Source organism: Lolium perenne, chromosome 7 (assembly GCF_019359855.2).
Source record: "Lolium perenne isolate Kyuss_39 chromosome 7, Kyuss_2.0, whole genome shotgun sequence".
In the NCBI taxonomy this organism is placed as follows: domain Eukaryota; kingdom Viridiplantae; phylum Streptophyta; class Magnoliopsida; order Poales; family Poaceae; genus Lolium; species Lolium perenne.
Window position 1 is genome coordinate 185,643,292 of NC_067250.2, and position 14,224 is coordinate 185,657,515.

The following is a 14,224-nucleotide window of genomic DNA, read 5'->3' on the forward strand; positions in this document are numbered from 1 at the left end:
AAGGATTCAACAATATAGGCCAATTTGTCTCCTAAATGTTTTCTTCAAGATTTTTAGCAAAGTTGCGACTATTATACTTAATTTGGTGGCTGATCATGTGGTGCTTCCATCTCAGACTACTTTTATGCAAGGTAGATACATCCTACATGGTGTTGTCACTTTGCATGAAACAGTTCATGAGATGCACCGTAAAGAGTTGAATGGAGTAATTCTCAAAATTGACTTTGAAAAGGCCTATGATAAGGTTAAATGGTCTTTTCTTCAGCAGACACTCAGGATGAAAGGTTTTACCGATGAGTGGCGCGCTCTGATTAATAACTTTGTCTTTGGAGGAAGTATTGCAATCCAAAGTCAATGACGACATTGGTAGATACTTCTAGACAAAGAAAGGTTTGAGGCAAGGCGATCCCCTATCCCCAATGTTATTTAACGTTCTGGCGGATATGCTCGCTATTATAATCGAGCGGGCTAAAGTTGATGGCCAGATTGAAGGGTGGTTCCTCATTTAGTTGATGGGGGCTTATCTATTCTTCAATATGTAGGGATTCGTAGCATAGAAAACAAAAAATTCTTACCGCAAGAACGAATAACAAGTCAAGATATAATCTAGTAGATGGTAGCAACGGCGTGAAGATCAACATACCCTCGAAGATTGCTAAGTGTTAACGAGATAAATCTCATGGTGGATGTAATCGATCATTTGCCACTTTCCAAAGCACGTAGAAGATCTTGGCGGTGCCACAATCGGGCAGCACCTCCGCACTCGGTCACACGTACGGTGTTGATGAAGACGTCCTTCTCCCCGTTCCAGCGGGTAGCGGATATAGTAGACCCCCCTTGGAATCCCGCCAGCACCACGGCATGGTGACGGTAGTGGTGGAGATCTCCGGTAGGGATTCGCCGTAAGAGATGCGGGAGAAAGAGGGAGGAGGGAGTAGCTATGGTTTGGGAGAAGGGGGCACTTGGGGCGCCGTCCTGTGAGCCCCTTGGTGGTGCGGCTGGCTTGGTGTCTATTGCCCCCTCCCCTCTCCTCCTCTATATATATGTGGAAAACCTAGGGTTCCCCCAAAAGCACTTTGGAGTCCAACTCCCAAACTTACCAAAATTGGAAACCTAGATGGAAAGGGAGAAATCCCTTTCCTTCTTGTTTGGTCGGCCAACTAGGTGGGTTGGCTAGGGCTGGTGGAGTACCTCCGGAACTCTACCTGCCATAGCGATTTATTCCGGATGATTTAAGAATCTTCTACAACCTTCCATAAATGCACTAGACCATTCTCAAACTTGGAATGTGACTTCCTATATATGAATCTTATTCTCCGAACCATTCCGTCGTGATGTCCTGGATCCCATCCGAGGCTCCAAAAAATATTCAAACTCCATTCCATATTCCATATCTACTTAAAACGACATCGAACCTTAAGTGTGTCACCCTACGGTTCGTGAACTATGCAGACATGATCAAGAATCTTCTCCGATCAATAACTAATAGCGGGACCTGGTGAAAGGATCGTATGCCGCACCTAGAGGGGGGGGGGGGTGAATAGGTGCTAACCAATTTTTAGTTCTTTTTCAATTTTGGATTGACACAAAAGTAAATTCTCTAGATATGCAACTAAGTGAATTTACCTATATGACAAGGTAATCAACTAAGCAAGATATAGCTACGCAATATAAGAGATAGAATATGATAGAGGTAACCGAGAGTGGAGCACGCGATGACACGGAGATGATTCCCGTAGTTCCCTTCCTTTGCAAGAAGGTACGTCTACGTTTGGAGGAGTGTGGTTGCTACGAAAGCCAAACCAACAGCCACGAAGGCTTCACTCAGATCTCCTATGGGCAACGCCATGAAGGCCTAGCCCACTTCCACTAAGGGATTTCCTCGAGGCGGAAACCGGGCCTTTACAAGGTTCTTGGGGCACACATCCACAACCGAATTGGAGGCTCCCAAATCTGTAACAATACAACAATCAACAACAACACATCAACTAGGGAACCAAATAGGAACACTAGCAAGAGATCCCTCAAACAAATGAGGGGGAAATGTAAATCGCTTCGGTGAGGATGTAGATCGGTGTCTTCTCCTTCGAATCTCCAAAGATCAAGAGCTTTGGTTGGGGGAGGAAGGAGATCTTGCAAATCTTGTGTTCTTGAGGTGGCTCTAATGGTGGTGAGACTTGGCAGATTTTTGTGCAATGATTGAGCAAGGAGCAAGGTAGAAGAAGGGGGTATAAATACCCCCTTCCAATTTCCAGCCGTTGGAGCTTCCGGGGGGGCGGATAATCCGGCCTAAGTTAGGGCCTGATAATCCCCCCCCCCCCCCAGAAAATCCGGCCAAATATCCGACCAAATGTTCGGCCCATGTCCAGAGCTGCTTTTCCTCGGGTCCTTAGCCGATTTCGAGGGGCCCGGATATTTTGGAAATATCCGGCCCGGATTATCCGGCCCTGGGGCAAATCCGGGCAAATATCCGGGCAATTTTCCGGCCCATGTCCAGGGTGTACTGAGCCACAAAACCTCAAGTCCTTAGTCGAAAATTGGGGGCCGGATATTCTGGAAATATCCGGCCCGGAATATCCGGCCTGGTGATCCTGTTACAGCTTCTTTTTGACACGACTAACCACATCCATCACACATATATATGTATCTATATAAACCCTGTACCACTTAAAACAAACATTAGTGTATCACATACATTGACATCAAACACACAAAACATAATATGAGAGATGCTCTTTCAATCTCCCCCTTTTTGGTGTTTGATGACAATATACGGATTTGCAAGAGAATCACTATAGAGTCAAGCATGATGGCTAAACATAGAGGCACTCCCCCTACATGTGTGCATATAAGTAATTTGCATTTGAATACAAATACACAACACATAGGTGCGAGGTGCCTCAACACAAGAGGTATCCAACATGAGCTCTAACAAGAGAGACATAGACATATATGAAGTTGAGATAAGGTGATAGAAGTCATACCCATATGGAGATATATAATACGGAGATATAGCATCACACACAATATAATAACCTTGATCTCAACATATGGAAATCCGAAAACCTTAACAATGTCGCACACCACATAGCACATAGTTTGAAACGAAACACAACCAAACCAAATAGTTCAAATAAGAGGGAACACAAGCAATAAAGGAATGATAAACGCATATGCTTGTGCCCAAACCATGCAAATCCCCGAGAGAAGTCCTAATAGAACACTTCTCCCCCTTTGGCATCGAGACGCCAAAAAGGGGAAAAGCGCGATGCTACTCGCCCCATGTAGATCACTCGGAGCCATCTTCGTCATCGGACTGGTACACCTCTTCCTCTTCTTCATCTTCAGTGTCAGGGGCATACGGAGAGCGGCGAGTGTAGTTGGCCCTTTGAATGCAGTCCTCAAGATCATTCCACGGAACCTGTGAAGAATGCCACCCACTGTAACCTGGGTGAACTAGAGGCTGAGGCGGAGGTCCTTGCTTACCACTGAGCTTATGAAGAATGACCGCCTGAGTATGCTGAATCTCAGAATGCTCACGGCTGGTGGCTGCATAGTTCTCCTTATGGATCTCAATATTCATGCAAAGAATGTGACGCTGAAACCAACTAAGCTTCCTCACTTGTCTCTTCATGGCAGGAAGATCAGCATGGCGAGCAGGAGCAAAACCACTAGAGCGAGCATCTCCCATAAAGGAGTCAGGAGCAGGTGCAGCATGAGGAACCGGCTTAAGCTTGTAAGCCTTCTTGACAGTGTGCTTCACCAATGGGAACCGGCTCAAGTCTTCATTCATGGCCACAAAGTTGTTGATGAGGAGCTGGATATATGGTGCATATGGTATGGTGGTCCGGGAAACCATGGCATCATGAATCTCATTGAAGATGAAGTCCATGACATCAAGAGAGAAGTCATGTTCCTCATTAGGATCACGAGCACACTTAAGACTGAGGTGCATAAGATCCACAAGAGCTCCCCGGAGTGCATCATTGTTTCCACCACTTGGAGCAATGGTGGCTCGAAAGAAACGGAGCAACTGACCGTAGATGGGAAGCAGCCCCTTGGTAGTACCAACTGCTCCAGAAGAGTTATAGAGATCAAACAGCACATTCTTATCCGTCTTCTGAGGAGCATGGAGGCGACAGCCTCCTTCTTTAGGAAGTCCAAGAATAGAGGCAAACCGGCGCAAGGTTGCCTCACACTGAGTGGAGCCAGTCATCCATTGCATAGTGCACTCAGCATCTTTCTTGATGGCCAAAGTAGCAAATTGCTTAACCAACTCTGGACTATAGTCACATTGAATCTTCATCAGATCCTGCAAGCCCATCCTGCCAGTCACCCAGATGGCATCCTCAAAATGATTGTTGACTGCCAGAAGATCCACATTGATAGCTTGCATGGGTCGCACTTTCTTCATGGGCTCATAAATATCCTTGTAGATGAACTCTTGCTCCATGCACCAGAATTGCCTGCCCTCTGTCTCTTCATCCCTTGGAAGTTCTTCATACCAGTTCTTCATACGGATTGTTGCATAAGAAACAATGTCCATTGTCTTGTAGTTGTCCCTAGTAGCCTTGTTCTTCTGCCTAGAAGCTGAGGACTTGCGAGGAGCATTCGGTGGGAATTCATCACTTTAACGATCACGCCTTGGGCGTCTCCGAGCACCCCGAGAAACACTACCTGTGAACAGCAAAGGCGGATAGCAAAGAGAACATAATGCTCATAAGTCATGTATGATACAGTAATGTACTCTAGAAACGTACTATAAGTCGGTACAAGTCTAGACAAGACAGATTGAATCAACACTGCAGCAGCGATGAAGCTCCAGGCCGGATAATCCGGTGTCCCCGGGGGGCGGATAATCCGGCCTGACCGGATAATCCGATCTTCGTGGGGGCCGGATAATCCGGCCCTGCGAATCTTGCAGAACTTGCAATCAAAAGCTTGTCTACGACCAGATCAGCCTTATAGCATGCAAGAGGAGTATACTACACACGATTTGGAACAACTAGACACCATCTCCACCAAGAAAATAGCACATACAAATCACAACACCTAGGGTTAGGGATTGTGAGTCATACCTGCATCCATTGGGGAAGCCGCTTGGAGAAGATGGTAGCTAGGGAGGAGAGGCACCCGATCCACCCAAAAACTCCGAGAGGGAGCGGACGGGGCGACTCCGGGGAGGAGGAGGAGCTCCGGCGGCTATGGAGGAGAAAGAGGGCGCGTGGGGGGAACTGGTTGCTGTGGCAACTGTCCACCCCACGGCCTATCTAAGTCCCCTCGCAACCGGCCCAGGCCGGATATTCCGGCCCAAAGTGAGGGCGGATAATCCGGCCGGGCCGGATTTTCCGGGTTGCCAGGGGGCCGGATTATCCGGTTTTCTGGAAATTTCCAGAATACCGGAAATCCTGCCTATCTTTAGTTGGTTATTTGCATGAACCCATATGTGATGCAATAATGTATCACGTCACATATAAGATGCATATTTACCAATAAGATGGGGCAACCTAGATCATCCGACCGAAAAACCTCAAACTCCAAGTTTTTACCAAAACATGACATATGAGCAAGATGGAAATGGCTTATGGATGAGTGTAGGCTTAGGTTTAGAAGACACAAACTGTTAATGGTACATGATCACTCAAGTTTGCAAGATATGAGCAAATAAGGCCAAACTAGATTGATTTCCCATAAGAACACGGAGTTGTCAAATAAAAGGCGATAAGATCCAAATAACTCCAACCCTTCACAAAGAAGAGTGTGGTGGCCTAGGCCACCATATATGAGTGTTGTGACATGGCACCGCGAAGATATATCTTGGGTCCAAGCCACTACTCATCATTGAAGCTCACATATCAACATATGATATAAAGAGAATGATTTCTTAATGTTGGCATTATGGGGGGGGATAGCTCAATAATTTAAACCGCACTCCCCTATTTCCATGCCCACATCTGAACCAAATAAAGTTTTGAGACAAAGGTGTGTTTGCAAGATGGTCAAGCTATACTCCTTGAATCAATGATATTTAGCTCATTCCTCAAATAAGAGAATCTTGCTTCATCAAGAGGCTTCGTGAATATATCGGCAAGTTGATCTTTGGTAGGAACATAGATAAGCTCAATATCACCACGGGCAACATGATCCCTAATGAAATGATTCCGGATCTCAATATGCTTCGTTCTTGAATGTTGCACCGGATTATAGGCAATCTTGATGGCACTTTCATTGTCACATAATAGAGGCACTTTGTCACAAATGACACCGTATTCCTTTAAAGTTTGCCTCATCCATAACAATTGAGTGCATCCACTTGCGGCGGCAACATATTCGGCTTCGGCGGTGGAGAGAGATATACAATTTTGCTTCTTAGAAGACCAACACACCAAGGACCTACCAAGGAATTGGCAAGCCCCGGAAGTTGATTTCCTATCATCCTTGTCTCCCGCCCAATCCGCATCGGTGTATCCATTGAGAATAAAACTTGAGCCTTTGGGGTACCAAATACCATATCTTGGGGTATCAACCAAATACCGAAAGATTCTTTTGAGAGCCATCATGTGGCTCTCCTTAGGAGAAGCTTGATACCTTGCACACACACCAACGCTCAACACTATGTCCGGTCTAGATGCACAAAGGTAAAGCAAGGATCCAATCATGGAGCGATATACCTTTTGATCCACCTCTTTACCATTGGGATCAAGTGCAAGATGGCATTTAGTAACCATAGGAGTGGCTACACCCTTCAACTCGATCATCTTGAACCTCTTGAGCGTGTCTTGGAGATATTTTGATTGGTTGATGAAGGTTCCTTCCCTCAATTGCTTGATCTCAAAACCAAGGAAGAACTTCATCTCTCCCATCATAGACATCTCAAACCTATCGGTCATAGGCTTTGAGAATTCATCATTGAAAGCTTTGTTAGTAGAGCCAAAGATAATATCATCAACATATAATTGGCAAACGAAAAGCTCCCCATTGACCCTCTTAGTAAAAAGAGTGGGATCGATTAGCCCAACATCAAACCCATGGTCTACCAATAATTCTTTAAGGTGCTCGTACCAAGCTCTAGGAGCTTGTTTGAGACCATAAAGTGCTTTATCAAGCTTATAGACATGGTTAGGGAAGTTGAGATCCTCAAACCCCGAGGGTTGCTTAAGATAAACCTCTTCATGCAAAGGACCATTAAGAAATGCACATTTCACATCCATTTATTGTAACTTAAAGTTATGATGCGATGCATAAGCAAGAAGGATACGGATGGACTCAAGACGAGCAACGGGAGCATAAGTCTCTCCAAAGTCAATTCCTTCAACTTGAGAGAAACCTTGAGCCACCAATCTTGCCTTGTTCCTCACAACATTTCCAAACTCATCTTGGTTGTTCTTGAAAATCCATTTAGTGCCAATAACATTGCGGCACCCCTTTGGCTTCTCTACTAAGGTCCATACTTTGTTGCGCTTGAAGTTGTTGAGTTCTTCGTGCATAGCTTCCAACCAATCCGAATCTTCAAGGGCTTCAAATACTTTCTTGGGTTCCACTAAGGAGATATAAGCATGATGATTGCTAAAGTTAGCCAATTGCCTTCTTGTGGAGACTTTTGCCCTTACATCACCAAGGACCTTGTCATGTGTGTGTCCACGAAGTTCAAGGTTCCTTTCTCTTCTTGCTAGACGACGGGCCTCGATCTCCTCCTTGGTTCTTCTTGGCCTTGGAGGTATCACTTGATCAACTTGATCATTTGGGTCCCCGTCTTGACCTTCAACTTGAGCTTCCTCAATTTCTTGAGAGTGCTCAACATCATGTACTTGATCTTGGACATTATGAGGTGAATGACATGAATTGAATGGATCCTCATTGGAGCCATCATGAATGCTTGGTTGATCTTGTCCTTGATCTTGCACACAAGAGGGAGGGTCTTATTCTTGTTCTTGGGTTGGTGCATCATTTGCTTCACTAGAGGGGGTTTGTTGATGTTGAGAAGATGAGGGCTCCACCGTGGTAGAACATAGTCCTTCCCGAGACGCCACACCGTGTCCCTCAATGGGGCGGAAAAATCCCACACCCATTCTTACTATGGAATCTTGAGGTATTTCATCACCTGCACATACATCAACTTGCCCCACTTGGGAGCCATCATTTTCTTCGAACTTCACACTACAAGATTCGATGATAATCCCGGAGGATACATCAAAGATTCTATAAGTGTGAGATTCGGCACCGTAACCAACAAATATACCCTCCAAAGCTTTAGGAGCAAATTTAGATAAATGAACTCCTTTGATTTTGTAGAAACACTTACACCCGAACACCTTGAAGTATGAGATATTAGGCTTGTTCCCGGTGAGTATTTCATATGGAGTCTTGTTCAAGCCCTTACGGAGATAGAGCCTGTTAGAGGAGTGGCAAGCGGTGGAGATGGCTTCGGCCCAAAAGTTATAGCGGGATTTATACTCCGCCATCATAGATCTTGACATATCCATAAGAGTCCGGTTCTTCCTCTCCGCAACACCATTTTGTTGAGGGGTGTAAGCAGCGGAATATTGATGTCGAATCCCCTCATCACTAAGAAAATCATTGAGTGTATAGTTCTTGAACTCGGAGCCGTTGTCACTTCTTATTGCCATAATGAGGAGGTTGTGTTGGCGTTGCACCTCGGTAGCAAAGTCAATGAATATTTTTTGAGTCTCATATTTCATCTTGAGAAAGTAGACCCAAGTGTATCTTGAGTAGTCATCAACAATCACCAAGCAATGTTTCTTCGCACCAAGACTTGCATGAGCAACGGGACCAAAGAGATCCACATGAAGGAGCTCCAAGATCCTCTTGGAAGAGATGATAGTCTTGCTTGGATGCGGAGAGTCATGCATTTTGCCTTCAACACAAGCCCTACAAACACGATCTTTGGCAAAAGACACATTTACGATTAGTCCCAAAATATGGTTCCCCTTGTGAAGACTTTGCAAAGTTCTCATGTTGACATGGGCTAGGCGGCGATGCCACAACCAACCCACATCCGCCTTTCCGAATAGGCACATCGTACTTGTCATGGTGGTCCCCGAAAATTCCACCACATACAAGTTGTGTTCGCGATACCCAACGAAAGCGAATTTTAGAGTCTTGCTCCACAAGAGGACCATAATATCTTTATCAATAAAAACGGCGAAACCCATCTTGCCAAGGGCGGAAACAAAAAGCAAATTGTAACCAAGGGTTTTGACAAGCATGACATCCACAAGAGTAATGTTGTGTGCAACCACAACCTTGCCAAAACCCAATACCTCGGATGTAGAATTATCGCCAAAGGAGACGGTGATATTATTTATGTTGGGCCTCAACTCCTTGACGAGGTTCTTGCCGCCGGTCATATGACTTGTACATCCACTATCAAGTACCCATTTTGAACCTCCGGCGGCATAGTCCTACAAGAGATCAATTCTTGGATTTAGGTACCCATTTCTCAATGGGTCCACTTTTTGTTAGCAACAAGGGTCTTTGGGACCCAAATAGACCAAGCAACATAACCATCATATGGGCCAACATATTTAGCATAAACATCACCATAATAATCTTTAAATAGAACATAGTGAGGGTTATCAATTCCCGCACCATCATCATTAATGGTTTTGCCCTTTGGGGTTTCACCATTAGTGGTGGCTTTCTTTTTCTCATGTGCGGGCTTGGCCTTTTTCTTGTTTTCCTTTTTAGCCTTGGCATTATAACCAAGTCCCTCATTACCATTGTTTGACCTTTGCTTACTCAAAAGATCATCCAAGGAAAGTTTACTTTGGGGAGAGGAGGCCTTAGCAAGTTCATCCTTCAACCTAGCATTTTCCTCAATAATATTTGCATGATCACATGAAGGAGTAGAGGTACTAGGTATGTCATATGAAGCAATCCTAATTTGAAGTTGCTCATAAGACTTGGAGAGGAGAGAGTATTCACTCTTCAAAGCTTTGTGAGCCTTGTCTAGTTCATCTAGATCCTTCACAAGTTTCTCATGATCAACACCAAATTTGGCCTTTTCCTTTATAAGCACTTCAGTCTTAGCTCTAGCAAGATCTCTAGCTTTAGTGAGCTTGTTAAGTTTATCTTGAGGTTCTTCAAGATTTTCTAGCCTCTCTTCAAGAGACGCTATGGTTTCTTGACATTCCTCAAGAGCATTTTTAAGAGCGTGTATTTCAAGAGAGTCTTCTCTCTCTATTTGGCATTTTTTTTCTCAAGAGTACCATTTAGTTGAGCTATACGAACCATGAGATTTGAAACATGCTTTTTAGTGTTACCTTGTAGGTTAAGAATGAAATCATCAAACTCTAGCATTTCTTGTTTCACTTTTAGACTAGCAAGATCAACCCCTAGATCATTTGAAATGTTAGGCGTAGAGGGGTTAGGAGATGATACCTCGGAAGATTTAGCCATGAGGCAACTTTCTTCCTCCACATGAATGACCTCATTGGGAGATTCACTTGTTGATGAAGAGTTAGTGGAGAGGGAGGCAAGGGCAACCAATCCATTTGAGGTTGCATCTTCTTCATCATCAACATCATCATCTCCGGAGGTATACTCTTATTGAGTTGATAGCACAATTGATGTGTCCAAGGTGGAACTTGCCATGAAGCAATGTGCATTCTTGATTTGAGGATTCTCATTGGGTGAATCAAAGAGAGAGGAAGAGGGAATGTTGGTAGTGACAATGTCAGCCACTTCCTTTGAGCTTTCTTCTTCATCATCACTAGAACTTTCAACTTCATCAGAAGAATATTCTTCTTTAGTCACTAGCACAATCCTTGAGGGCCTTTTGCCCTTCTTGCTCTTCTTGTAGAATTTCTTGTTGGGGGCCTTTGAATGCTTGCCCTTTGAGTCTTTGCTCTTGTCCTTGGGGATGAGCCTTCCACCATGAGTCTCCCTATTCTCATAGGGGCACTCGGCAATGAAATGGCGCTTGTCATCACAATTGTAGCAAGATCTTGTCCTTGGGCCCGAGCTTGTGAACCCCCTTGAGTTGTTTCTCTTGATGTTGTCTTCCTTGGCCTTGGATGGGTCAACCCAAAAGGTGTTTGCATGGAATGCCATGTGTCATGGTAGTGGTGTTCCAAGTCTTCCGGATAGGACATACTCCAAGATGCCCTATAAGATTCTAGAGGAATCACTTCTTCCACGGAGTTGACCACCAAGGCAAGGTTGGACCCTTTTGACATCCCAAGAGCTCGATTGCGAGAATCATGAGAGTTTTGCTCAAGCACCTTGAGAGCTTGCATCTCGTGCACGGCTTGTTGAGAAGTGAGAGAGGGATAGCATTCTCTACCGACAAGAGTCTTGACATCAATGGGTTCAAACGGCATCATGCAATCGATGTACTTATCCTTGATCCAAGAGTCATTGATGTGGGTGGCACCAACATTCCAGAAAGCATCGACGATGGTGAGAAGTCTTCCATACATGACTTCATGATCTTCATCCGGTAGCCTCATGAATCCTTCGGCTTTATTCCGAAGAGCATTATACTTGTTCCTTCTCATGCTCTCACTTCCAATGCAACTAGCGGACAAACCATCCCAAGCTTCCTTGGCGGTGGTGAAATTCCGAACACGAGACAAATCCTTTGTCCCCACACTAGTTTGAATCATGTGCAAGGCAGTGTTGTTGAGTTGACTATCAACCGCTTCTCTTCTAGTCAACTTGTCGGGGTTGTAAGGCTTGAAGCCTTCCACGATGATTCTCCAAAGTTCATTGGAGGCACTGCGAACATGAGAGCTAAACTCAAATTGCCAAGTATCGAAATCATTAACAGAAAACTTAGGTGGGTCGCCCCGAATGTTTATATGAGGATGGGGAACCGGTATATCGGGAGATAGAAAAGGTGGAGCCACTCGATTGTAGCTCTCACCTCCACTAGTTCCCCTAGGAGATGCAATGGTAGATTTGATAGTGTTTAAGTTATCACCATCCACGGGTGTGGTAGTGGAGGGTAATACCGAAGCAACTCCCTCTTCTAACGCATCCGTGACATTTACCTCTTTGGTGGGAGCCATGGGAGGGGCCGGAGTCAAAAGCTCGGAAATCATTTTTCTCATGCTTTCCATTTGAGCTTCCATGGAGGACCTCAACGAATTGAAATCATCCATGGTGACCATCTTAGCGTCCCCTTCCATAGGTTCTTCGTCCGGCATACTCTTAGGCGGTTAAGCACGAAATAAGAGCCGAGGCTCTGATACCAATTGAAAGGATCGTATGCCGCACCTAGAGGGGGGGGGGGTGAATAGGTGCTAACCAATTTTTAGTTCTTTTTCAATTTTGGCTTGACACAAAAGTAAATTCTCTAGATATGCAACTAAGTGAATTTACCTATATGACAAGGTAATCAACTAAGCAAGATATAGCTACGCAATATAAGAGATAGAATAGGATAGAGGTAACCGAGAGTGGAGCACGCGATGACACGGAGATGATTCCCGTAGTTCCCTTCCTTTGCAAGAAGGTACGTCTACGTTTGGAGGAGTGTGGTTGCTACGAAAGCCAAACCAACAACCACGAAGGCTTCACTCAGATCTCCTATGGGCAACGCCACGAAGGCCTAGCCCACTTCCACTAAGGGATTTCCTCGAGGTGGAAACCGGGCCTTTACAAGGTTCTTGGGGCACACATCCACAACCGAATTGGAGGCTCCCAAATCTGTAACAATACAACAATCAACAACAACACATCAACAACAATCAACTAGGGAACCAAATAGGAACACTAGCAAGAGGGCCCTCAAACAAATGAGGGGGAAATGTAAATCGCTTCGGTGAGGATGTAGATCGGTGTCTTCTCCTTCGAATCTCCAAAGATCAAGAGCTTTGGTTGGGGGAGGAAGGAGATCTTGCAAATCTTGTGTTCTTGAGGTGGCTCTAATGGTGGTGAGACTTTGCAGATTTTTGTGCAATGATTGAGCAAGGAGCAAGGTAGAAGAAGGGGGGTATAAATACCCCCTTCCAATTTCCAGCCGTTGGAGCTTCCGGGGGGCCGGATAATCCGGCCTAAGTTAGGGCCGGATAATCCCCCCCCCCCCCGGAAAATCCGGCTCCAGGGAAAATCCGGCCAAATATCCGGCCAAATGTCCGGCCCATGTCCAGAGCTGCTTTTCCTCAGGTCCTTAGCCGATTTCGAGGGGGTCGAATATTTTGGAAATATCCGGCCCTGGGGCAAATCCGGGCAAATATCCGGGCAATTATCCGGCCCATGTCCAGGGTGTACTTAGCCACAAAACCTCAAGTCCTTAGTCGAAAATTGGGGGCCGGATATTCTGGAAATATCCGGCCCGGAATATCCGGCCTGGTGATCCAGTTACAGCTTCTTTTTGACACGACTAACCACATCCATCACACATATATATGTATCTATATAAACCATGTACCACTTAAACAAACATTAGTGTATCACATATATTGACATCAAACACACAAAACATAATATGAGAGATGATCTTTCACCTGGAGATCCATAATAGCTTCCACATATTCAACGATGACTTTGTTATCGAAAGAACAATTTACATACGATATTGATTCCCTTTGTCGTGCGATATTTTACTTATCCGAATTTTGATCATCGGTATCTCTATACCTACTTCAACCTTGTTACCTATAAGTACTCTTTACTCGTACCATGATATGCCATCACTTGTGAGCCAGTCACACGCTTGCAAGTTAGTTGGATGACATTCCACCAAGAGGGCCTAGAGTTTATCTATCCGTCATTTGGATGGACGAATCCCACTATTGATCCACGTGCTTCAACCTATACTTTCCGAACACTTAATGCCACCTTTATAACTACCCATTTACGAAGTAGTGTTTGATGTCATCAAAGCATCCATCCGGTGTAGGTGATTAACATGATCTCATGGTCGAAGGATTAGGTTACTATGTATCTTGAAGCTTGAAGCAAAACAAACTTAATGACTTGATCATATGCTACGCTTACTATGGGTGTATGTCCATCACATCATTCACCTAATGATATGATTTTGTTATTAATAACATCCAATATTCATGATCAGGAAACCATGATCATCTATTAAGCAACAAGCTAGTTTAACAAGAGGCTTACTAGGGACTCTTTTATGTTTACAAAACACACAAGTATTAATGTTTCCGGTTAGTACAATTATATCATGGGATGTAAACATTTATCATGAACACTAAGATATAACAATAAACACTTTTAGTATTGCCTCTTGGGC